The sequence below is a fragment of the Sapajus apella genome, unplaced genomic scaffold (assembly GCF_009761245.1).
Source record: "Sapajus apella isolate SASKATOON/1434 unplaced genomic scaffold, GSC_monkey_1.0 scaffold375, whole genome shotgun sequence".
NCBI lineage: Eukaryota > Metazoa > Chordata > Mammalia > Primates > Cebidae > Sapajus > Sapajus apella.
Window position 1 is genome coordinate 34,526 of NW_022437313.1, and position 26,500 is coordinate 61,025.

Consider the following 26,500-nt stretch of genomic DNA (forward strand, 5'->3'; position numbering starts at 1 on the left):
TCCTATACATCAAAATATCTCCTCATTGGCATGGCAGTATAAAATCTAGTTTTAAAAAAGACAAAAATCAGTCTAAATTCAGAATCTTCCACTTCAACTTCAGCAACACAATAATTACATTGATGTCAATATTGATGGCCCAGATATACAATATTATTAATTAATTTATTCAATAAATAATTGTTGAACAACTCTCATGTACAGAGAACTTTCCTGGAAACTAGATACAGAGCTGTGATAACCTTGTTCAGTGATCATCTCTTTTCTAAATCATCATTCTTAATAACCTCTTTACTCAAACATACTAAATATGTAAACCTCCATCATTCTTATATTTTAACCATCTCCTGGACTTAAATCACACCATATTCATATCATGATACAGTGCCAATAATTCCAGTTCCATTCTTACCATTTTCCTCAATTCCTGGTTCTTTTTATTTTCTATTCTAGCCCTTTACTAGTATAAGAAATGATTAAATACATAGTTAAGAGATTATCATTCAGAAAATACTAACAAGTCAAATATGTATTTTACCAAATGAACAACACAAACAAAAAAATCTGCATCCAAGTGCTACATATGCATTAGATGTTGATTTTTCAATGCCATATGAAAAGAAAGTAAGATCCAAAAAATGGGGAAGAAAAAAAGTTCTACCATACTCATTACGGGCATTTCTCCACCTCTTCTTGGGACCTTGGAATTCAGCTCTTTGTTAGGTTAAGTAGAATTCCATCTTTGTAAATATATGTACAGCTTTGGAGCCAAAATTTAAAAATTACCTTGAAAAAAATCTTTCCTTGTCCAGATCATTCTTGCCAACACTATTCAGGGATTTTATACATTAATTTACTGCCAGTTTCCAATTATATGTGAAGGCCAGTTTGACTTGTGCCATTGAAGAAATATAAATACGAATGTGTGTGTGTGTGTGTGTGTGTGCACTGCCCATAAATATAACTTTGAGGGTGATGATTTAGATATCATCATATTTTAGGGAAAAAACCTCAAAGTATCACATATGCTGAACTAAAGGTTCAGTGAAGCTGGAGGAAAGCTATTTATGGGATATATTTTAATGTGATGAGATAATGGGCACCTACAAACAACCAGCAGAAAGTCAGAAGTTACAGATATAATAATTGATTTCACCAGAAAAACTTATTGAAATTTCAGGTCATTTTAGCACTTGTTTGTAGATATTCCTCCCATTTTCCCATTCCTCAGTGTATTTTTAAACATTTTAAATTTTATTTGTTTTGGGTACATTGTAGGTGTATGTATTTATGGAGCACATGAGATATATTGATACAGGCATACAATGCACAATAATATCAGGGTAAATCAGTTATCCATCACCTCAAGCATTTATTTCTTTATGTTCCAAACTATCCAATTATACTATTTTAGCTAATTTAGATGTACAAAAAATTATTTACTGTAGTCAACCAGGTGTGCAATAAAATAATAGATCTTATTCAGCATATATAACTGTATTTTTTGTCCCCATTCACTGTTCCCTTTCCCCACACCCCTATTCCTCTTCCTATCTTTTGTTAAAATTAATTATAATCTGTCTTTATGAGTTAAACTGTTTTCATACCTCTGACAAATAAGTGAGAACACGGGGAGTTTACCTTTCTGCGTTTGTTCATGTCACTTGACACAATGATCTCCAGCTCTATCCATGTTGTTATGTTGTTGCAAATGACTAGATCTCATTCTTTTTTGTGGCTGAATAACACTCTATTGTGTATATGTACCATATTCTCTTTATCTATTAATATGTTGATCTACACTTAAGTTGCTTCCAAATTTTGGCTATTGTGAAGAGTGCTGTAATAAACATGGGAGTGCAGATGCCTCTTCCATATACTGATTTCCTTTCTTTTCTGTGTATATTGAGCATTGGGATTGCTCAATTGTATGGTAGCGCTATTTTTGTTTTTCTAAGGAACCTCCAAAAACTGTTCTCTAGAGTGGCTGTACTAATTCATATTGCCACCAACAGTGTACAAGGGTTCCCTTTTCTCCACATCCTCACCAGCATCGAATATGGCTGTCAATTGTAAAAAGCCATTTTAACAGGGTTGAGAGGATATCTCATTTTAGTGTTGATTTTCATTTCTCTAATAATCATTGATGTTGAGCACCTTTTCATATATTTGTTTGCCATCTGTATGTTTTTTTTTTTTTTGAGAGAGATGTATATTCGGACATTTTGTCCATTTTTAATTGGATTATTAGATTTTTTTCCTATTGATTAATCTGAGCTCCTTATATATTCTAGTTACTAATCACTTGTCAGATCAGTAGTTTGCAAATATTTTCTAACATTCTGTGGGTTGTGTCTTCACTTCATTGTTTCCTTTGCTGTGCATGAGCTTTTTAACTTGATGTGATCCCATTTACCCATTTTTTGTTTTGGTTGCCTGTACTTGTGAGGTATTGTTCAAGAAACTTTTGCCCACACTGTTGGCTAGGAGATTTTCCCTAAAGTTTTCTTGTAGTAATCTCACAGTTTCAGGTCTTAGATTTAAAAGTCTTTAATTTGTTTATATTTGATTTTTGTATATGGCAAGAAATAGGTGTCTAGTTTCATTTTTCTCCACATGGATATCCAATTTTGCCAACACTATTTATTGAAGAGACTGTGCTTTCTCCAGTGTATGTCCTTGGAGTCTTTGTCAAAACTGAGTTTACTGTAAATGTACAGATTAATCTTTGTGTTCTCTATTCTGTTCCACTGAATTATGTACATGTCATTATGAAAGTACCCTGCTGCTTTGGTTACTAGGGCTCTGCAGTGTAATTTTTATATCGGTTTATTATTTTATGTTCAAGAATCCATGAGAAGTTTTGTTATATAGGTAAACTTGTTTCACAGGGATTTGGTGAACAGATTATTTCACCACCAAGGTACTAAGCCTATACCCAACAGTTATTTCTTATGCCCCTCTCTCTCATCCCATCCTCCACCCACAAGTAGGCCCTGCTGGGTTGTTCCGCTCTTTGTGTTCATATATTTTCATCATTTAACTCCTATTTATAAGTGAGAACAGGCAGTATTTTGTTTTCTGCTCCTGTGTTAGTTTGCTAAGGATAATGGCCTCCAGCTCCATCCATGTTCCTGCAAAGGACATGATATCATTCATTTTTATGGCTACATAATATTCCATGGTGTATATGTGCCATACTTTCTTTATCCTGTCTTCCACTGATGTACTTTTAGGTATATTCCATGTCGTTGCTCCTGTGAATAGTGCTGCAATGAACATACAGGTGTATGTAAATTTATGATAAAATGATTTACATTACATGGTGTTTATATATACAGTAATGGGATTGCTGAGTCAAAAGATGGTTCTGCTTTTAGCTCTCTAAAGATTCACCACATTGCTTTCGACAGCAGTTGAGTTCACTGGCACTCCTACCAACTATATAAGCATTCATTTTTCTCCACAACCTCACTAGCATCTGTTATTTTTTGACCTTTTAATAATAGCCATTCTGACTAGTGTCAGATGGCATCTTATTTAGGTTTTGATGTGTGTTTCTCTAATGATCAGTAATATTGAGTTTCTATTCATATGATTGTTGGCCACATGTATGTCTTCTTTTTAAAAGTGTCTGTTCATGTCGTTGCCTATTTTTTAATGGAGTTGTTTGTTATTTTCTTGTAAATTTGTTTCAGGTCCTTATAGATGTTGGATATTATACCTTTGTCAGATGCATAGTTTGCAAAAATTTTCTCTCATGTTGTAGGGTGTCTGTTTACTCCGCTGATAGTTTCTTTTGCTGTGAAGAAGCTCTTCAGTTTAATTAGACCCCTTTTGTCAATTTTTGCTTTTGTTGCAATTGCTTTTAGTGTCTGCATTATAAAATCTTTGTCCATTCCTTTGTCCTGAATGGTGTTGCTTAGGTTGTCTTTCAGGCATTTTATGGTTTTTGTGTTTTACATTTAAGTCTTTAATCCATGTTGAGGTAATTTTACCACAAGGTTTAAAAAAAGGCTCCAGTTTCAATCTTCTGTGTATCACTAGCCAGCTATCTGTGTCAAAGGATCCTATGAGTGTCGCTTCATCAGCCGAAAAGCTATGTGGCTGGTGGTGCCTCTGCTTGAGTTTTGTTTTGCTCTCACTCATTGAGCTCGTTTTGCCCACTCAGCCTGGCGAGTTGCACTCAACTCATGCTACCTGCCCAGATCTCATGCTTGCCAAGAGTGAGCCAGACAAAGACCTGTGAGGGGAGTGTAGATGAGCAAGTTCAGGGTCCAACCACTGTGTCCAGCCAGGCATGCTGGTTGCTGCAGTGGGGCAGGCAGCTCCAAGCACTAGCATAGTTACTAGCTCTGTGTGAGGCTGTGGCTGGACCAGATGCATGGCAAGCAGCTTCCACTGTGGGCACCAGCATCTGGACAAAAGGAACGTGGTGACACCCAAGAGCTTGGAGACACTAGGAATTGCAAAGCCCCAAAGAGGACATTACAACGTATCTCATCCCTGGTTCGGCAAGCCCCAATATCTGGGCTCCCAGAAGGGCCAAAGGTGTCCTCTCCTTCTTTTTGCCCACAACACAGTGAGCAGGGGTTGGGAGCATGTTTTGGGGGGACATGCTTCAGCCTGTTTGGGTTGCTACCCTTTTAGTCCCGCTGCCCCACTCTGGCTCACAGCTAGTGGGCTGGTCTGGCCCTGCCACTGCTTCCCATTGTGTGAACTGGCTGCCCAGCACCAGTGGAACATGGGAGGGCTACAGTGTTATGGCAGCTTTGGCTTGGGAAATTCCTAGGTCTGGGACCCCAGGAGGGTCACCATTCTTCACTCCCACATTCCAGGAGCATGTCACCACCTGCAGCTCTGTGAGCCAAACAAGAATTTATTATAGTTCCTTTCACTCCCACCGTTTGGTGGGTCTCAAGTTCTTGTCCTGCTCCTGGAAAGAATGAGGTCACATGGGCAACTGGAGGGTGAGCAAGGCAGAAAGGAGCTTCATTGAGTGACTAGACAGTTCTCAGCAGAGAGGAGACATGAAGTAGGCAGGTCTTATCCACAAGCAGGTTGTTCTGACAAGCGTGTGAATCTGGCTGAGTGGGGGTGGGGGGATGGTGTTTATGGTCTTAGAATAGAGGAAGTACGTGTTGATTGGTCCATGGGTGGCAATGGGCAGGCCTGGAAAAAATCACCATCCCATTGGCCAAAGACCTCAAGGAAGTTCTCACTCTCAGTGCAGAACTTCACAAGGAACTGGTAGCCCAACCACCAGGCTTCAGGCTGTCCCTGGCTTGAAGATTTCACCGAGGATGTGGCCCTTCCCACCTAGGTACCTGTGTGCTTCCCACTGCCAACAACATACTAACTGTGGTGCCCAGGCAGTCTGCACCAAGGGTCACTAGCAGGCACACGTCAAGCCGCCCTCAGCCCCCAGCCTCCCTCCTATGTTTGCTGGCACTCAAAGTACAAATGTGGCTGAAGTGGCAGGGGGCTGGTGTATCAATGCCACCTGGAGCATGCACACACCTGGATGGGTTATGATAGCACCTGGGCTCAGTCACAACTTTGGTCTGCACCAGACCAGGCACCATGAGTGGGGAAGAGGTCACGGAGCAGTAGTAGGCACTTCTGAGGCTGTGGGGGTAGGGAGCTTCCCAGTCCCCTAGGAATGCAGGGATGCCTGTTCCAGAGCCATGGCTGGGCAGCTGCAGTTGTACCTGGGAGTATGAGCTCCTGCCCCATCAACTCAGGAGAGGATGGGGCTCCCACTGAGATCACCTGTTCCTGTCCCTCACTGGCTCACTGGAGCACACAGCCCTGGCTGCACTTCCCACGCTGCAGGTGACATCCTTGTAGCTGCTGCTCCGGATGGGCTGCCACCACCATAATCAGCACCATTATTTGAATAGGGGGTCCTCTCCCTATTGTTTGATTTTGTCATCTTTGTGGAAAATCAGGTGGTTATGAGTGTGCTGTTTTATCTCTAGGCTCTCTATTCTGGTCCTCTGGTTTATATGTATGTTGTTGTATTAGTCCCATGCTATTTTGGTTACTTTAGCCCTGCAGTATTGCTTGAAGTCAGTTAGCATTAGCGTGATGCTTCCTAGTTTGTTCTTTTTGCTTAGAATGGCTTTGGTTATTCAGGCCCTTTTTTGGTTCCATATGAATTTTAAAATAGTTTTTTCTAGGTCTGTGAAGAGTGTCATTGGTAGTTTTATAGGAATTGCATTGAATCTGCAAATTGCTTTGGGCAGTATGGCCATTTTAATGATATTGATTCTTCCCAACCATGAGCATGGAATGGTTTTCCATTTGTTTGTGTCATCTCTGATTTCTTTGAGCAGCGTTTTGTAATTCTCCTTTTAGAAATCTTTCTCCTCCTCAGTTTCCTGAATTTCTAGGTGTCTTATTCTTTATATGGTCATTGTGAATGGTATTGCATTCCTGATTTGGCTCTCCGATTGACTGTAGTTGATGTATAGAATGCTAGCGATTTTTGTATGTTGATTTTGTATCCTGAAACTTTGCTGGAGTGGTTTATCAGCTTCAGAAACTCTGGGGCCAAGACTGTATTTCAGATATAGAATCATGTCATTTGCAAACAAGGATAGTTTGACTTCTTCTCTTCCTATTTGGATGTCTTTTGTTTCTTTCTCTTGCTTGATTGCTCTGGCCCAGACTTCCAATACTATGTTGAACAGTACTGGTGAGAGAGAGCAACCTTGTCTTGTCTGGTTTTCAAGGGGAATACTTCTGAGTTGCTCACAATCAGTATAATGTTGACTGTGTGTCTGTCTCATGTGTCTCTCATTATTGTGAGGTATGTTCCTTCAATGCCTAGTTATTGAGAGTTTTTATCAAGAAGAAAGGCTAAATTTTATGAAAAGTATTTTAGGTATCTATTGAGATAATCATGAGGTTTTGTCTTTAGTTCTATTTATGTGATAAATCACATTTATTGATTTGCATATGTTGAAACAACCTTGCATCCCAGGGATGTAGTCTACTTGATCATGGTGGATTAGCTTTTTGATGTGCTGCTGGATTCAGTTTGCATATTTTGTTCAAGGTTTTTGTATCAATGTTTACCAAAGATATCAGCCTAAAGTTTTTTTTTTTTTTTAATTATGTTTCTGCCAGATTTTGCTATCAGGATGATGCTGGCCTTATATAATGAGTTTGAGAGGAGTCCTTTCTCCTCAATTTTTTGTAATAGTTTCAGTAGAATTGACACCATCCCTTCTTTGTACATCTGGTAGAATTAGGCTGTGAATTTGTCTGGTTCTGGGCTTTTATTGGTTGCTAGGCTATTTATTACTGGTTCAGTTTTGGAGCTCATTACTGGTCTGTTCAGAGATTCAATTTCTTCCTGGTTCAGTCTTGGAAGGGTGTTTGTATCCTGGAATTAATCTACTTATTCTAGATTTTCTATTTTGTGTGCATAGAGGTTTTCATAATAGTCTATGATGTTTATTTGTGTTTCTATAGGGTCACTGTTAATATCCCCTTTGTCATTTCTGATTCTATTTAATTGGATATTCTCTCTTTTCTTCTTTATTAGTTTAGCTAATGGTCTATTATATTAATCACTTTTTTAAAAACTGCTACTGGATCCATTGACCTACTGAATGGTTTTTTCAGTTTCCATCTCCTTCAGTTCAGCTCTGATTTTGGTGGTTTCTTGTCCTCTTCTAGCTCTGAGATTTGTTTGCTCTTGCTTCTCCAGTTCTTTTAGTTGTGATGTTAGGTTGTTCATTTGAGATCTTTCTAACTTCTTGATGTGGGCATTTAGTGATATAAATTCTCTGCTTAACACTGCTTTAGTTCTGTCCCAAAGATTCTGGTATGTTTTATATTTGTTCCCATTAGTAACAAATAACTTCTTTATTTCTGCCTTAAGCTCATTATTTACCCAAAAGTCACTCAAGAGCAGGCTCTTTAATTTCCATGTAATGGTATGGTTTGAAGTGGTTTTCTCTGTCTTGAATTCGGTTTTTACTGTACTGTGGTCTGAGACAGTGGTTGGTATGATTTTGGTTCTTTCGCATTTACTTAGAAATACTTTATCTCTGAATGTGTAGTCGATTTTAGAGTATGGGCCATGTACAGATGAGGAGAATGCATATTCTGTTGTTTTGGGGTGGAGAGTTCTGTAGACGTCTATCTGTCCAGTGTTTAGTTCAGGTCTTGAATATCTTTATCAGTTTTCTGCCTCAATAATCTTTCTAACACTGTCAGTGTGGTGTTAAAGTATCCCACTATTACTGTATATAATTTGAAGTCAGGTAATGTGATTTCTCCAATTTTATTCTTTTTGCTCAGAATAGCTTTGGCTGTTGAATCTTTTGTAGTTCCATATACATTTTAGATATTTTTTTTCTCTATTCTGTGAGAAATGTATTTTGAAATAAATTGCATTGAATCTGTGCACTGATCTGTGTGTTATGAATATTTTAAAAATATTGATTCCAATCCATGAACAGGGAATATCCTTCTACTTTTTGGTGTCCTCTTCAATTTCTTGCATCAAAGTTTTACAGTTTTTATTGTAGAAATCTTTCACTTCGTTGGTTAATTCCTAGGTATTTTTCTTTATTTATAGCCATTGCAAATGGGATTACTTTCTTAATGTCCTTTTCATGGATGCACTTTATTTCTCTTGTCTGATTGTTCCAGCTAGGACTTCCTGTACAATCTCAAATAACAGTGGTGAAAGTGGGCATTCTTGTGTTGTTCCAGATCTCAGAGAAATAGGCTTTCTGCTTTTCCTCATTGAATATGATACAAGGTCTGTCATATATGTCTTTTAGTGTTTAGAGGCATGTTCCTTCTCTGTAATATTTTAATTTTTAACATGAAGAGATGTTGAATTTTATCAAATTTCACCATCAATTGAAAAAAATCATATGTTAATTGTGTTTCATTCTGTTGACATGATGTATCACATTGACTGATTTGCATATGTTGAACCATTCCTGCATCCCTTGGACAAATTCCACTTGGTTATGATGAATGATCTTTTCAATCTGTTATTGAATTCAGTTTGCCAGCACTCTGTTGAAGAGTTTTGCCCCATTGTTCATCAAGGATATTGGCCAGTCTTTTTTTTTTAATGACTCATTGTCTGGTTTGGGTATCGGGTAATGCTGGTCTCATAGGCCTCAAAGAATGACATTGAAAGTACTCCCTCATCCAGTATTTTTCAGAATAGTTTGACTGGGATTGGTATTAGTTCTCACTAAAAATTTTGTAAAATTAAGTAGTGAAGCCATCAAGTCCCTGGGTTTTCTTGGCCCGGAAACTTTTTATTGTGGCTCCATTCTAATTACTTGTTATTGGTCTGTTTTGGTTTTGGATTTCTTCATGATTCATTTTGGAAGGTTGTATGTGTCTAGGAAATTATCCATTTCTTCTACATTTTTCAATTTATTGACACATAGTTAATCATATTAGTCTCTACCCACTCATTGAATTTGTGTAGCATCAGTTATAATGTCTCTTTTTTCATCTCATTATGTTTATTTGGATCTTCTCTCCTTTTTTCTTAATCAATCTGGCTAAAGGTTTCTCAATTTTTTTATTGTTATGAAAACACATCTTTTCATTTTGCATTATGTTTTTCATTTCATTTATTTGTGCTCTGATTTTATTATGTTTTCTCATCTACTAATAATGTTGAGTTTGTTTTGCTTTTGCTTTTTTAAGTTTAAGATGACTCATTCAGTTGCTTAATTTAAGTGTTTCTATTTTTTTGATGCAGGCACCTATTGCTCTAAACTGTCTTCTTAGTACTGTTTTGGCTGTGTCACAAAGGTTTTGCTATGTTGTCGTTCCATTTTCATTTGTTTCCAAAAATTTTTCAATTTTCTTCTGAGTTTCTTCATTGACCCACTGGTTATTCACAAGAATAGTATCTAATTTCTATTGTTTGTATAGTTTCAAAAATTTATCTTTTTATTGATATCCAGTTTTGTTCCACTGTGGTCAAAGAAGGTACTTGATATTTTGATTTTTTTTAATACTCATTTTCTGACCTAACATGTTGTCTATCCTTGAGAATGATCCATGTGCTGAGGAGAAGTGCAACAATTGAATAATATGTTTTTAAAAATACGTATTAGGTCCATTTGGTCTATCATGCAGATTATGTCCAATGTTTCTGTGCTAATTTTATGTCTGGGGGGAGGATCCAAGATGGCCGTTTAGGAACAGCTCAGGATTGCAGCTCCCAGTGAAAGCACAGAGGGTGAGTGGACGCCACATTTTTATTGCCCACAGACTAGGAAATTCCCAGGAGGAGGATCTCCACAGGTCACCAGCGCGGCTGTTTCGGCCAGCGCGGCTGTGCCGGCCGGCGCCGCTGCTTTGCCCCGCGCGGCTGCTTTGTCGGCGCCGCGGAGCAGCAGTTCTCTGTACAAAATACACTGGTCCGGGTGCCCTTCTGGCTGGCGATTGGAGCCACTGGAAGTCGCCCATTCATCTGTTTAAAAAGGGGACTGAGCAGGGAGCCAGGACAGTAGATTGCAGGGCAAAAAAAGCGCCACGAATCTCAGTGCCGCTGTTTAAGCCAGCACAGTGAGTCGCCACATGGAAAAAAAACACACACTGTGGCACCTCTTCAACAGGCGACTGGAACACCAACTTAAGAAAAAAAAAAAAAAAAAGGCTCTGAGGCAGGAAGCCAGGCAATCAGACTTGGGTGGTACCACCCCCACAAAAGAATAGCAATCAGAAACTCTGGATTGAGAGTTTCACAGCAAGTGCAGCTGAACCTGGGATAGTCCAGCTCTGTGGGGGAGGGGCATCCGCCATTACCGAGGCAGCCTGCCACGACGGAGGTAGTCGGCCAATGCTGAGGTAGCCCGCTGTTGCCAAGGCAACCCGCCATTGCTGAGGCAGCCCGCTGTTGCCAAGGAAACCCGCCACAGCAGAGAGACTCCGCCTCAACAGAGGCGGGCCACCATTGCCAAAGCAGTTCTAACTACACCCATATAAACAGGACTGCAAGGAAGTTCACTCAGCAGCTGGGCAGAGCCCACAGCAGCACAGCAAAGCCTCTACAGGCCAACAGTGACTAGGCTGCCTCCTTGCTGGGCAGGGCAGGTCTGAAGGAAAAAAAAAGAAGGCAGCAGCATAACGGAAACTCATAAATAAAGCCCTAAATCCCTGGGACAGAGCACCTGGGAACAAAAAGCGGTTTATGAGTTCTGCTGCAACAGACCTAAACGTACCTGCCCAGCAGCTCTGAATGAACAACAGAGCTCACAGCTCACCATTTGAGCTCCTATAAAGAAGAGACCGTCTCCTCAAGCAGCTCACTGACACCTATATAACCAAAGAGCCACCTCATAAAGGAGAGATCAGAATGACACTAGGCGGGTATCCTTCTGGGACAAACATAGCAGAAGAAGAAAACTGGTAACAACCCTTACTGTTCAGCAGCTGCTGCAGGTGAACCCCAGGCAAGCAGGGCCTGGAGTGAACCTCAGCAGACCTACAGCAGAGGGGCCAGACTGTCAGAAGGAAAACGGAGAAACAGAAATAACCTCATCATCAACAAACAGAACGTTAATCTGAAAGATTTGAGACCCAATCTGAAAGCCAGCAACTACAAAGTCGACAGGTGGATAAATCATTAAAGATGGGAAGAAACCGGCGCAAAAAGGATGAAAACACCCGAAACCAGAACACCTCTCCTCCTACAAGAGATCACAACTCCTCACCAGCAAGGGAACAAGGTTGGAGGGAGAACGAGTGTGATGAAATGACAGAATCAGACTTCAGAAGGTGGGTAGTAAGAAACTTCTGTGAACTTAAAGAACATGTTCTAACCAAATGCAAAGAAACTAAGAACCTTGAAAAAAGATTTGACGAAATGCTAACGAGAATGGGCAAAATAGAAAGGAATATAAGTGAATTGATGGAGCTGAAAAACGCAACACAAGAAGTTTGTGAAGCATGCACAAGTATCAACAGCCGAATTGACCAAGCAGAAGAAAGGATATCAGAGGTCGAAGATCAACTCAATGAAATAAAATGGGAAGGCAAGACTGGAGAAAAAAGGGTAAAAAGGAATGACCAAAATCTCCAAGAAATGTGGGACTATGTGAAAAGACCTAATCTACGATTGATAGGCGTACCTGAAAGCGACGAAGAGAATGAATCCAAGCTGGAAAATACTCTTCAGGATATTATCCAGGAAAACTTCCCCAACCTAGCAAGGCAGGCAAACATTCAAGTCCAGGAAATACAGAGAACACCACAAAGATATTCGTCAAGAAGAGCAACCCCAAGGCACATAATCGTCAGATTCACCAGGGTTGAAATGAAGGAGAAAATACTAAGGGCAGCCAGAGAGAAAGGTCGGGTTACCCACAAAGGGAAGCCCATCAGACTCACAGCAGATCTCTCAGCAGAAACCCTACAAGCTAGAAGAGAGTGGGGCCAATATTCAACATCCTTAAAGAAAAGAACTTTCAACCCAGAATCTCCTATCCAGCCAAACTAAGCTTCATAAGTGAAGGAAAAATAAAATCCTTTGGGAATATGCAACTACTCAGAGATTTCGTCACCACCAGGCCAGCCCTACAAGAGCTCCTGAAAGAGGCTCTACACATATAAAGGAACAACAAGTACCAGCTCAACTAAAGGGCAAAACACCCAGCTAGCACCAAAATGGCAGTATCAAATTCGCACATAACAATATTAACCCTAAATGTAAATGGACTAAATGCCCCAATCAAAACACACAGACTGGCAAATTGGATAAAAAGCCAAAACCATCGGTGTGCTGTTTCCAGGAAACCCATCTCACATGCAAGGATACACAAAGGCTCAAAATAAAGGGATGGAGGAAGATTTACCAAGCAAATGGAGAGCAAAAAAAAGCAGGAGTTGCAATTCTCATCTCTGACAAATTAGACTTTAAAGCAACAAAGATCATAAGAGACAAAGAAGGACATTACATAATGGTAAAAGGATCAATGCAACAAGAAGAGCTAACGATCCTAAATATATACGCACCCAATACAGGAGCACCCAGATACATAAGGCAAGTTCTTAATGACTTACAAAGAGACTTAGACTCCCACACAATAATAGTGGGAGATTTTAACACCCCATTGTCAATATTAGACAGATCAACGAGACAGAAAATTAACAAGGATATCCAGGACTTGAACGCAGACCTGGACCAAGCAAACCTAATAGACATTTACAGAACTCTCCACCCCAAATCCACAGAATATACATTCTTCTCAGCACCACATCACACCTACTCTAAAATTGACCACTTAATTGGGAGTAAATCACTCCTCAGCAAATGCAAAAGAATGGAAATCGTAACATACTCTCTCTCAGACCAGAGTGTAATCAAGTTAGAACTCAGAATTCAAAAACTAACCCAGAACCGCACAGCTTCATGGAAACTGAACAACTTGCTCTTGAATGTTGACTGGATAAACAATGAAATGAAGACAGAAATAAAGATGTTCTTCTAAACCAACGAGAATGAAGACATATCATACCAGTATCTCTGGGACACATTTACAGCAGTCTCTAGAGGAAAATATATAGCAATAAGTGCCCACATGAGAAGCAAGGAGAGATCAAAAATTGACACCCTATCGTCAAAACTGAAAGAGCTAGAGGAGCAAGATCAAAAAACCTCAAAGTCTAGCAAAAGACAAGAAATAGCTAAGATCAGAGCAGAATTGAAGGAGATAGAGACACAAAAAAAACCCTTCAAAAAAATCAATAAATCCAGGAGTTGGTTTTTTGAAAAGATCAACAAAATAGACAGACCACTAGCCAGATTAATAAAAAAGAAAAGAGAGAATAACCAAATTCATGCAATAAAAAACGATAAAGGGGATATCACCACAGATTCCACAGAAATTCAAACCATCATCAGAGATTATTACAAACAACTCTATGCACATCAACTAATAAACCTGGAAGAAATGGATAAATTCCTGGACACTTGCCTCCTCCCAAGCCTAAGCAAGGAAGAAGCCAAAACCCTGAACAGACCCATAACAAGGTCTGAAGTTGAGGCAGCAATTAAGAGTTTACCACCCAAAAAAAGCCCAGGTCCAGACAGGTTCACAGCAGAATTCTACCAGACATACAAAGAGGAGCTGGTACCATTCCTTCTGAGACTATTCCAAACAATACAAAAAGAGGGAAATCTTCCCAAATCATTTTATGACACCAACATCATCCTGATTCCAAAACCCGGCAGAGACACAACAAGAAAAGAAAACTTCAGGCCAATATCCATGATGAACATAGATGCAAAAATCTTCAATAAAATACTGACAAGCCGATTGCAACAGCACATCAAAAAGCTTATCCACCATGATCAAGTAGGCTTCATCCCGGGGATGCAAGGCTGGTTCAGCATACTCAAGTCTATAAACGTAATTCACCACATAAACAGAACCAAAGACAAAAACCACATGATTATCTCAATTGATGCAGAGAAGGCCTTTGACAAAATTCAACAGCCCTTTATGCTAAAAACCCTCAATAAGCTAGGTATTGATGGAACGTATCTCAAAATAATAAAAGCTATTTATGACAAACCAACAGCCAATATCATACTGAATGGGCAAAAACTGGAAGCATTCCCATTGAAATGTGGCACCAGACAAGGATGCCCTCTCTCACCACTGCTATTCAATATAGTATTAGAAGTTCTAGCCAGAGCAATCAGGCAAGAAAAAGAAATAAAGGGCATTCAAATAGGAAAGGAGAAAGTCAAATTATCTCTATTTGCAGACGACATGATTGTATATCTAGAAGATCCCATCGTCTCAGCCCCAAATCTCCTGAAGCTGATAAGCAAGTTCAGCAAAGTCTCAGGATACAAAATCAATGTGCAAAAATCACATGCATTCCTATACACCAATAACAGACTTAAAGAGAGCCAAATCAAGAACAAACTTCTGTTCACAATTGCCACAAAGAGAATAAAATACCTAGGAAAACAACTAACAAGGAACATAAAAGACCTCTTCAAGGAGAACTAAAAGCCACGGCTCAACGAAATAAGAGAGGACACAAACAGATGGAGAAACATTCCATGTTCATGGTTAGGAAGAATCAATATCGTGAAAATGGCCATACTGCCCAAAGTAATTTACAGATTCAATGCTATCCCCATCAAGCTACCAATGACCTTCTTCACAGAACTGGAAATAACCACCTTAAACTTCATATGGAACCAAAAGAGAGCCCACATAGCCAAGTCAATTCTAAGCAAAAAGAACAAAGCTGAAGGCAACACACTACTAGATTACAAACTATACTACAGGGCTACAGTAATCAAAACAGCATGGCACTGGTACAAAAACAGAGATATAGACCAATGGAACAGAACAGAGGTCTCGGAGGCAACACAACATATCTACAACCATCTGATCTTTGACAAACCAGACAAAAACAAGCAATGGGGAAAGGATTCCCTGTTCAATAAATGGTGTTGGGAAAACTGGCTAGCCATGTGCAGAAAGCAGAAACTGGACCCCTTCCTGACACCTTACACTAAAATTAACTCCAGACGGATTAAAGACTTAAACATAAGACCTAACACCATAAAAACCCTAGAAGAAAATCTAGGCAAAACCATTCAGGACATAGGTGTAGGCAAGGACTTCATGACCAAAACACCAAAAGCATTGACAACAAAAGCCAAAATAGACAAATGGGACCTAATCAAACTCCACAGCTTCTGCACAGCACAGCAAAAGAAACAGTCATTAGGGCAAATCGGCAACCAATAGAATGGTAAAAAAATTTTGCAGTTTACCCATCTGACAAAGGGCTGATATCCAGAATTTACAAATAACTAAAACAGATTTACAAGAAAAAAACTAACAAGCCCATTCAAAAGTGGGCAAAGGATATGAAAAGACACTTTACAAAAGAAGACATACATGAGGCCAACAAACATATGAAAAAATGCTCATCATCACTGGTCATCAGAGAAATGCAAATCAAAACTACATTGAGATACCATCTCATGCCAGTTAGAATAGCGATCATTAAAAAATCGGGAGACAACAGATGCTGGAGAGGATGTGGAGAAATAGGAACACTTTTGCACTGTTGGTGGGAGTGTAAATTAGTTCAACCATTGTGGAAGACAGTGTGGCAATTCCTCAAGGACCTAGAAATAGAAATTCCATTTGACCCAGCAATCCCATTACTGGGTATATATCCAAAGGATTACAAATTGTTCTACTATAAGGACACGTGCACACGAATGTTCATTGCAGCACTGTTTAAAATAGCAAAGACCTGGAACCAACCCAAATGCCCATCGATGATAGACTGGATAGGGAAAATGTGGCACATATACACCATGGAATATTATGCAGCCATCAAAAACGATGAGTTTCTGTCCTTTGTAGGGACATGGATGAACCTGGAAACCATCATTCTCAGCAAATGACACAAGAGCAGAAGATCAAACACCGCATGTTCTCACTCATAGGTGGGTGTTGAACAATGAGAACACATGGACACAGGGAGGGAAGCACTACACACTGAGGTCAGTTGGAGGGAAATAGGGGAGGGATGGTGGGGGGTGGGGAGCTGGGGAGAGATAACAAGGGGAGAAATGCCAGATGTAGGTGATGGGGAGGAAGGCAGCAAATTACACTGCCACGTGTGTACCTATGCAACAATTTTGCATGTTCTTCACATGTACCCCAAAACCTAAAATGCAATAAAATAAATAAATGGAAAAAAAAATATTTTATGTCTGCATGATCTGTCCAGTGCTGAAAGTGACATTTTGATGTCTTCACTTATATTTTGGTCTATCTCTCTAATTAGATCTTATATTATTTGCTTTATATATTTGAGTGCTCCAGTTTTTTGTGCATACATAATTGCTACATCTTCTTGCTGAGTTGAACTTCTTTAACATTCTATGATCACCTTCTTTGTCTTTTTATAGTTTTTGTCTTGAAATCTATTTTGTCTGATATAAGTATAGCTACTCCTCCTCTTTTTTGGTTTCCATGTAATATCTTTTCCACCCCTTTATTTTCAGCTTTTGTGTGTCATTATAAGTGTCCTTTTTTTTTTTTAATCTATTCAGCTACTCTATGTCTTTTGATTGGTGAGTTTAGTCTGTTTACATTCAAAGCTGTTAATAAGGAAGAACTTATTCCATTTTTATCTTGTTTTCTGGTTGCTTTGTAGTCTTTTCTTCCTTGTTTCTTTTCTTCCTTTTAGTGATGTGGGTTCCTCAGCTGATAAATTTTTATTTCTTTCTTTTTATTTTTTGTACATCTCTTGTATGTTTTTTGATTTCAGGTTACCATGAAGCTTGCAAATAATATCTAATAACCCGTTACTTTAAACTGATGGTAACTTAAATATATTGTTTGGTATATTGTTTAAATATACAAACTATCTAAGTAAAAAACACACAAAGAGAAATCTAATACAAATTCTACCCTTTAACTTCTCCCCCCAATATTTTAACTTTTTGTTGTTTGTATTTATGTCTTATTATATTGTTAATATCTTGAAAAGTCATTGTAGCTATTATTTTTGATGCATTCATCTTATTTTTCCTACTCAAGATATAGTTTATACATCAAAATTACAATGTCATAAAATTCTGTTTTTCTGTATACTTAGTATTACCAATGAGTTTTCTTACCTTCAGATCATTTCGTATTGCTCACTGATATGTGTGTGTGTGTGTGTGTGTGTGTGTGTGTGTGTGTGTGTGTGATTTCAGATTGAGGATTTCCCTGTAGCATTTCCTGTAGTACAGATCTGATGTTGATGAAATCTCTCAGCTTTGGTTTTTCTCAGAAATCTTTATTTTTTCTTCTCTTTTCGAAGTGTATTTTCACAGGATATACTATTCCAGGATAAAAGTTTTGTTCTGTTTTTTTTTTTTGTTTTTTTTTTTCCTTCAGCACTTTAAATATGCTATGCCACTCTCTTCTGGCCTGTAAGGTTTCCAATGAGAAGTCTATAGCCAGACGTATTGGAACTCTTTCGTATGTCATTTATTTTTTCTTACTGATTTTAGATTCCTTTATTTATCTGTCATCTTGGGAGTGTTATTATTAAATGTCTTGTGATAGTCTTTCTACCCCTTCCTCATAGCAGCTTTAAAAAAATTAGTTTGCTTGCTTTATGAATGTAAAAGTCCATTTTATATATATAATTTAGCTTAAATATATTTAATTTATATACATTTAATTTAAACATATATATTTAAAGTGTTATATTAATATGCAGTCATCCCTCAGTATACATGAGGGATGACTGTATACCAAATTCTGCACATAGCCATGTCTCACAATCAGCCCTGAGGAACCCGTGAATACAAAAAGCCCTTGTATACACATACTACAGTTAGCCCTCCATTTATGGCTTTTGCATCTCATGAATAATGGATTTTTGATCTGCAATTGGTTAAAATTAACCTCCATATAAGTGAACCTATGCAGTTCAAACTATTGTTGTTCAAGTGTCAACTGTATGTGACTTTCCTTCTGCTACATATCATATCTTTGTTTTCGTCAAAGTAAATTTTTCTATTAGTCAAAATTTTATTTCTCTATTAGTTAATTTTTCTATAATTATCTTCTCTTTCTAATTCAGTGTGCTAAATTTCCCATATGGCTTTAGATTTCTAGTTTTCCATTCATTTTTGTCAGTCAAACAGTATGTTCATCACTCTCTTTGTCTGTCTGAGTGGCTATAACTAAAATGCCATAAACTGGGTTGATTTTAAACAACAGAAATTTATTGTTCATAGATTTGAGGCTGGTAAGTCCAAGATTAAGGGGCCAGCAGAGTTAGTTTCTTGTGAAGACTCACATTCTTGTTCATAGATGGTGCCTTCTTATTGCATCCTAACATGGTGGAAGAGGTTAGCTAGCTCCCTGGAGTTTCTTTTATAAGAGCAACTAATCCCATTCATAAGGGCTCTGCCATAATGACTTAATCACCACCCAAATAACCCACCTTTTGGTACTATCACATTAGGGATTAGGTTTCAATGTATGAATTTTGGAGGGACACATTCAGATTATTGTATGCCATACCATACCGTAGTACCATGTTGCTCTTTTTGATTGCTTTAGAAGTTACAGGTATGTTTTCCTGCTAATATTTTTTCTCTTAAAAGAAAGGACACACTGTGATACATTCTAGCCTGTGGAAAGAAAGACTTCTACTTCAAGGTGAGAGATGAGAAGTAGGTGGACTTGGTCAAAATTTCAAACTTGCTAAAGTAAGAAAAGCTTTACTCAGAGTACATTACTTAAATCTAATTGATTTTGCTGTCTTATTCTCCATATGGACTCTGACTTTTTGCCTTATGAATTTGTTTGAACTTAAGCTTTTTCTCCTTCTGTGTTCTGAAAAAGACTTTGACCTACAAGTAGTGGCCAGCGTTACTGATTGTAAGAATCTATATCTGCATTATCATGTGATAGCATTTGTATTATTGGTGACAATTATTCAAGTTAAACTACCATTCCATCATCTTAATCTGAAAGTCTGTTTTATTTATTACTATTGGAATAAGTAAATTAAAACTTTTAGTTTATCATGCTTATAGTTTCAAAGTAATTTTTACATAAATTATAATAATTAAGTTTTTTTCTTTAACATTTTGAATTATTCTGTATTGGTCCCCAAAAAGGTAATAGCAAGCACATACCAGTGTTTTAAGTGCTTTATATATATTAATTATTTTCAATCTTCACAACAACTCTATGAAGTGGGTATTATTATTGTTCCCATATTGTAAATGACTAAATCCAGCCATTGAAAGGTAAAATAACTTGATTAAGGTAACACAGCTACTCTGTAACAGAGCTTAAGTTTGAATAAAGATGGTCTAGCTTCTGAGTCTGTCCTTTTCACCATTATGCTTCTCAAAAGCATTTTCTCTCTTTTTTCAATATTATAATAACAGAAATTTAGGAACATTTATTAACATCTAAGATTAAAACCTCAATTGATTCAGCACTTAGATTTCTTGACGTCTTAAAGATAGGCTTGCTCATCTGCTCTTAACAAGAAATCCCTTGATTATCTGTATTCTTTCATTAGTCAACTACAGGTAAAATAGAATATAAGCACAAACATAATTTAGTATAACCTTAATTTGCAGGTTATACTAAAATTCATAAGTTTTCCACGTCTCTATTTACTTCAATTTTCATGTAATTTACAAAAGAAATGGCTTATATGACTCACAAAATCATTTGATAATTGACTTTTAACTTCTTTTGCATTGCCATCAAAATATAAGAATATATCAATGTGCATATAGTTGTCCCTGCCCTTCACATATTGGCCTTTAGAACTCATTGCTAATAGCTTTAGGCATTTAACAATGTATTTTATTGCAAGATCATATTAGTGAGGTATTTCCTATTCCAACATTTTGCTCAAATGATTGCTAAGCCAAAAACTTCATCTCTAATGAAAAAACTTTTTCTGAATATTTATTTATACAATTAGTTTTAGTTGATTTAATAAGAATATAGGTAAATATCCAAGTGGATAAGTAAATATTATGCCTATCACAAATGCATATGTTTAAAACAGTTTAAGAGTAAGTGAAATTTTCTATATTTGTTAAAGTCTATCACCTTTAAGAACTTTCTTACATAAAATATTATGTCCATATTAAATATCCTGTAATGTATTAATAAGGTACTATAAAACTTTGCTTTCAGAAGAAATTGTTAAAAATTAATAATTGATGTTAATATTGATGATACTACAGTCACTATCACAAAATATTTATATGTATATTTACATCCCATTTAAATATAATTTTAATATTAAAACTCCTGGATGAAAATAATTGTTAAAATATTTTTTAAAATATTTTAGCTCATAATTCATCACCTCCATTCCTATGTACTCTGATCAACCCACAAAAGTCCCTCCAAAGCCTTTACCTTGGACTAGAGGACCCATATTTATTTGCCTAAGAACTTCATTAGTCTATAAGTTCCTAGAAGACACTATGTTTAATTGTTACACCAGTGACTATCAAAATAATTAATACATAGTAGATACTCAAGAATATTTATTAAACAGATAAGTGACGAAATAGATGAAAACAAGATAAGAAATTGCTTAGCTCATAGAAACAATTGAAGGCAAGGGAAGAAACAATATTTTCCTGAAAGGATTGTCAGAACAAGAATACAAAAATGGATATGCATAGAGGCCAAGGAAGCCCAGAACTTAAGTGAACAGATAAGTGACAGGGACAAATAAAAGATATTCAAAGAGGTAGAAGAGGAATAAAAAGAGAGTTATAAAAGCAGGGAAAGGGAAAGTTCTATGAGTTGAGGCTTATTAACAATGCCAAATATTACAGAAACATAAATAGATTGAAGTTAAATACGATTTAAAAATCATTCTTCCATAAGGAAGTTTGTATAGTATACTATTGTCAATTCAAGAATTGCTCACAACTTAAAAAGTAATTTGAATTAAAGATACTCTACACATGATAAATCACCAAGACTGCTCTGTATTATATGCTGCAGAAGTAATATGAAACTTGAGGTAAACTTGTTTATTAAAAATAAAATGCTTACTTTCATTTATGTGTTGTAAGAAAATGTTGGAATGAGAGATACAAATTAATAATGTTTATTTCTGAATAATAATTTCAGTCACAATTTAAATCCATTAAAGCACATAAAGATAAATAAAATTAATAAATATAGGAACTTTAATTAGAATAAAAAGAAAAAATGTCCTTTTAGCATTTATATCAGATATAATCATTATTTTTACATTGCGAAGTAATTCAAATCTCATACTTTTAAGCTGATTAAATTAGGGCCTCCTCATTCAATTTCTTGAAACTGCACAATTTACAAAGATTTGGGCATTACAATTTACTGTACATGACAACTGGGCTCATTTTCAGGATGCAGCCTACCACATCCATGTGATTAGATTTCCTATTATACACTCTGAAAAGGTTAATGAATACCTTAGCCAAGCAGCTCAGGTTTTATAATTGGGAGTAATAAATTGATATGGTGAAGGAGTTCTTTGTTAATGTAATTGAAATACAGATACACAATGTGTTATAAAAAGACTGTAGTGACAGATCTAAAGAGAAATATGGTCTCATACATTTGTGATTTGCAAATATGATATGGAAATATACCGTATGTATCTATTTGCTTATTAACTACAAAATATACCTCAGAAACAACTACTTGTTTTAAGCTATAAACAAAGAGAATAGCCTTGTGACTTGAATCTTCACCTCTTCATTCCAACCCCTTGAGCTGAGAGAGACGTGAGGGTGGAGAAGGGTGAGGACAGGAGAGGATAAGAGAGAAAATGAAAATTTAATACAAAAAATTGAATGTATTAGGAGTATATTTGCTCTTCCTTTGGTTACTTTGTATGTCTTCTCTGCTTAACATGAAAATAACATATGTTAAGTATTAATTAAAACTCTATTTTGCCTAAGACATTCACAGTAAATGTTACCCCATACAATTATTCCTTGCTTTCTGACCCTTAGCTTGTACTTTATTCATAAAAATGTCTTTGCTGTTACATGTACATTTATCTACAGCATAGTGGCTAATAGCACAAACTCACTCAGGAGACAAGGCTTCTTACATTCAAATCCCATTTCTGTTAACTACTAATTGTGTGATCTTGGAAAAGTTACTTAAAATGTACAAAACAGTGCACTTCTTGCTTTATGCCCTGATTGACACAGTGATATACAAGGTGCTTTTCAGCTTGACTCAGCTTTCCTTCCAAAACTTATTTTCTATAACTCCTCATGAATGTGTCTCTAAACATAGCACATTTTTTAAAACACATCATATATTTTAATGCCTATGTCTTGGTTTTTATTATTGCCTTTGCCTGTTAAACTTCACACCATATGAAGAACTACCACATATTATGATTCAAATGCCACCTCCTCTTCAAAGCTTTCCCTAATACAGTAAAGACTTTCCTCATCTATGATTCTATAGGCTTTACAATCCTTACCTCTAAATTAAGATCTGTTTTCAAAGTTTATTAGTGAGGTTTGGTGAAAAAGAACAGTGGGGAAAGGTAGTCTGCAGTACTATTTATGTTATGGGGTAATCCACATTTTGTAATAACCTCAAAAGAGGTTTTTTTTAAAAAGTAAAATATCAGGATTCCTCTATTTTTTCACAAATTAAATTATATTTATATAACAAATCTACTAAAAAAAGTCTGAAGTATTTCTACATATTTTCATTGTCTTTTTTAACTCATGAAGCTGAAATTCCTTTCTGAAAGTCTGTCTTCTCAACAGTGCTTTTCTTTTCTCTAATTATCTCCTTGTTTTGTGAATGCAGTCGGAATTTTAGGCTCTTTAAAATGTTCCCACTCAGACTTTCATGGACTTAAAAACAAAACAAAACACTTACTCCAGAGAGTGTTGCCAATTTGTTTGTTAACTCTCCTTTGACAAACTATCAAACAGGTATTGAGGAGAGCCATCTACAGATATTTCAAATAATCTTATATAAAGAGCATGTCAACTCCAATTAGGGATACTAAGTTAATTTTGTCCATGAATTCCTTTTAAGCTAGGAATTTAAAACCACATAAAATCAAGTAATTGAGTATTACTTTTTCTGTGTTATTTTCTTTCTGTTTCAAGAAATGCTTAAAAGTATTTTATATTTATAATACACAAAGAAAAAGAAGGGAAACTGAGAAAAAGCCCCGATAGGGAATGAATGCCAGTGTCAATAAGATGTGTAAAGACAGAGACAAAGGAGGAAAATAGAAAGGAAAAGAAGTCATAGCAGTTAATGCCACTTTTCTCGGCGCTGTAAAGAATTTGTGAGTTTGTGTGACAATTTGATATTTCATCTTGGAACTGTTTGATCAGCATTGAGGAGTGCCCTTCTTACAAATGAAAGAAAGAAACCATATTTTTAAGAACCATTAGCTACCTTCTGTGCCTGGAAACTCTTCCTGTTTTTGTGGACTTTTGGGGTTGTTGGATAATTTAGAAGAAAACAAAGGCACTTATTTGGAAGATATAACTTTTCTACAGCCAAAGAAATGCACATAATGTCAGACATATCGTATCTTAAGTTTATCACCAAGCTATATATCTATATTCTCTTAATTAACTTGTGTATTCTTCTGATACACTGTTAAGCACCAAAGAAAATCTAAGCCTAACTAAAACATTTTCATGCATGAAGTCTTCCTCCTGTCTGAAGGAATACAAACTAGGGGAAAATGCGAAAAGATTTTATCATTGAGGACTGCAGAATTGATTTCCTAGAATAACTATGATGCTTACATGTAATCCTCAAAATTTCACAATTTTATCATGATAAGTTATGCTGCAGTGACAAACAGCTCCAAAATATTAATGCCTTAGAACAACTCAGATGTTTTTTTCACACATGGAAGTAGTCTATTATTGACTGTCTAGGGGTTCTTCTGTGTGTCCCCCTACCCTGCAACCCAGGCAGATTAATCACTAGTTTAAACAATACCAGTCAAGTAAATGGCTCACAATTATAGACCAAAAGTAGTTATGGCCCCATCCAACCACAAGAAGGCAGTACAGGAAATGCAATCCTGCCCTGTGCCAGTGAGACGTGAACTAGAATATATGGGGGGAATGTATTAATGGCTTTCACTCACAATTCAAAATAAAGTCTTCCTAGCAATATAATAACCAAGTTCTTACACAAACCAAAAAATAGATGGGGAAGGGGATCAACATTTAAATAAAAGGAGAAGCATTTAAATAAAATTGAATACATACATATTGTATACACAAATAGAAAATATTTGCAGAGTATTAAGAATTTATGAAAATCTTTTGCAGAGAAAATATCTTTAATTTGAAAATACTGAAACAGAGAAAGAAGAATCCCGTTTAGAAACTAGCAAAGAAACTTAATATCGAAATTATGTAACTGGATTTCACTAGGATAAAAAATATTGTCTGAGCATAATACAGTTTAAAAAAATATATCAGGAGCTTCATATTTTTGATAGAGCAAGAGAATGCTATGAACTGCCTCTCCATTCTGAAGCGATCACTGCTGGGTTAGCCTGTGTATACTCACCCATGAGGCTGCTTTATAAACTTTTCCATTATGATCCCTTATTTTCTACTTTCTGATTTAAAACATTTGTTTTACTGATTCTTCTGAAACCGACTAATTCAATCATACCCTTGCCTCAGCCCTGATGTTTAACTCTGTTCTTTAGCTTTCAGGAGGCACATTAAACCAGTTTTCCCTGATATCATGATATCAATATTTTATTTTATTTTATTTTATTTTATTCTGTTTTGTTTTGTTTTATTTTGTTTTGTTTTTAGAATCCAGAATCTTTATTAAAAGACAAAAAAAAATCTTTCTGGTTTGTTGTTTTTTGTGTTCATTACCTGGTGCTCGACGACCAAGATTTTGACATACCATAGATGGTGAAATGTATTTACTTTGGATTCCCTAAAGTATAAATACCTTAAGTCAACATTGACTTCTAGTTTAGGGTGAAGAAAATAATTCAGATCCATAAAAGTGTTTGGATATTTTGGAAAAAAAACTCAATTCTAAAGCAAATTTTCATAAGTTCAAAACTACACTGTAAAAATATGCCCTTTAAATTGTATATTAGGCCGCCAGGTTGAAATCTGGCAAGGGCAGGCAACAGGGCAAGAACAAGAAATCTGAATTGGCTAGGGCTTTATCAGACATCCAGTCTCATTAAAAGTACATAAAATCAATTAGCAAAGCACTTATATTAATAAGATATAACATATTATAATAAATATGGAGAGTTAAAGGCATTCTGTGTGCACTATTTCACTTAATCCTCAATACAACACTGAGAGGTAAACTTTCTCATGACTAATTTACAGATTAGAAACCCAAAGCTTACAGAAATTGAGTAATTTGCTCTAATGCACACAAGTAATCAATAGTAAAGTTCAAGTTCAATTTAGATTTTCTGGGTCCAAAGTATATTCTTTTTTAAAAATAGTGACTGTGGTTTAGTAAAATGATTTATTCTTCACATTTTAAAGTATAAAGCTGAAATTTTCTTTTTGTGATTTTGAAAACATATAGAAGTCCAATATTAAACTAACTTATCTTTGATGATTCGAATTTGTAAAATATAGTTCTTTTAATCTAGTAATATATTGATACCAAGATTTGCTTTTCAGTAAGAGTAAGGCAGACTTTCTATTCCAAAGATCACAAAGCTCTATAAACATCTTCTAAACACGTCACATTCTCTTACATGAACTACATTAGTAACATTGCTTCAACACTATAAACATACATATGTTTAAACTACACAGCACACAGCATCTATCCCTTGTCAGGTGTCTCCAGACATTTTGGCTTCCCACCTGAGAGTACTGCTGAATGCTATTTTTATAGCCTTGTCTGTTGAAAGAAACACAATGCAGCAGTAGTAGAAAATACAGTTA

The 26,500-nt window shown here is 36.4% G+C and overlaps 1 long non-coding RNA gene across 1 annotated transcript; it reads right to left on the reverse strand.

The window, feature by feature from the left end:
- Positions 1–1,956: 1,956 nt before the first annotated feature.
- LOC116545793 lies at positions 1,957–3,516 on the reverse strand. The gene is made up of 2 exons (XR_004266446.1): positions 3,471–3,516; positions 1,957–2,043 (listed from the first exon to the last, which is right to left on the reverse strand). It is a non-coding gene; the product is annotated as an uncharacterized LOC116545793 (long non-coding RNA).
- Positions 3,517–26,500: the final 22,984 nt, after the last annotated feature.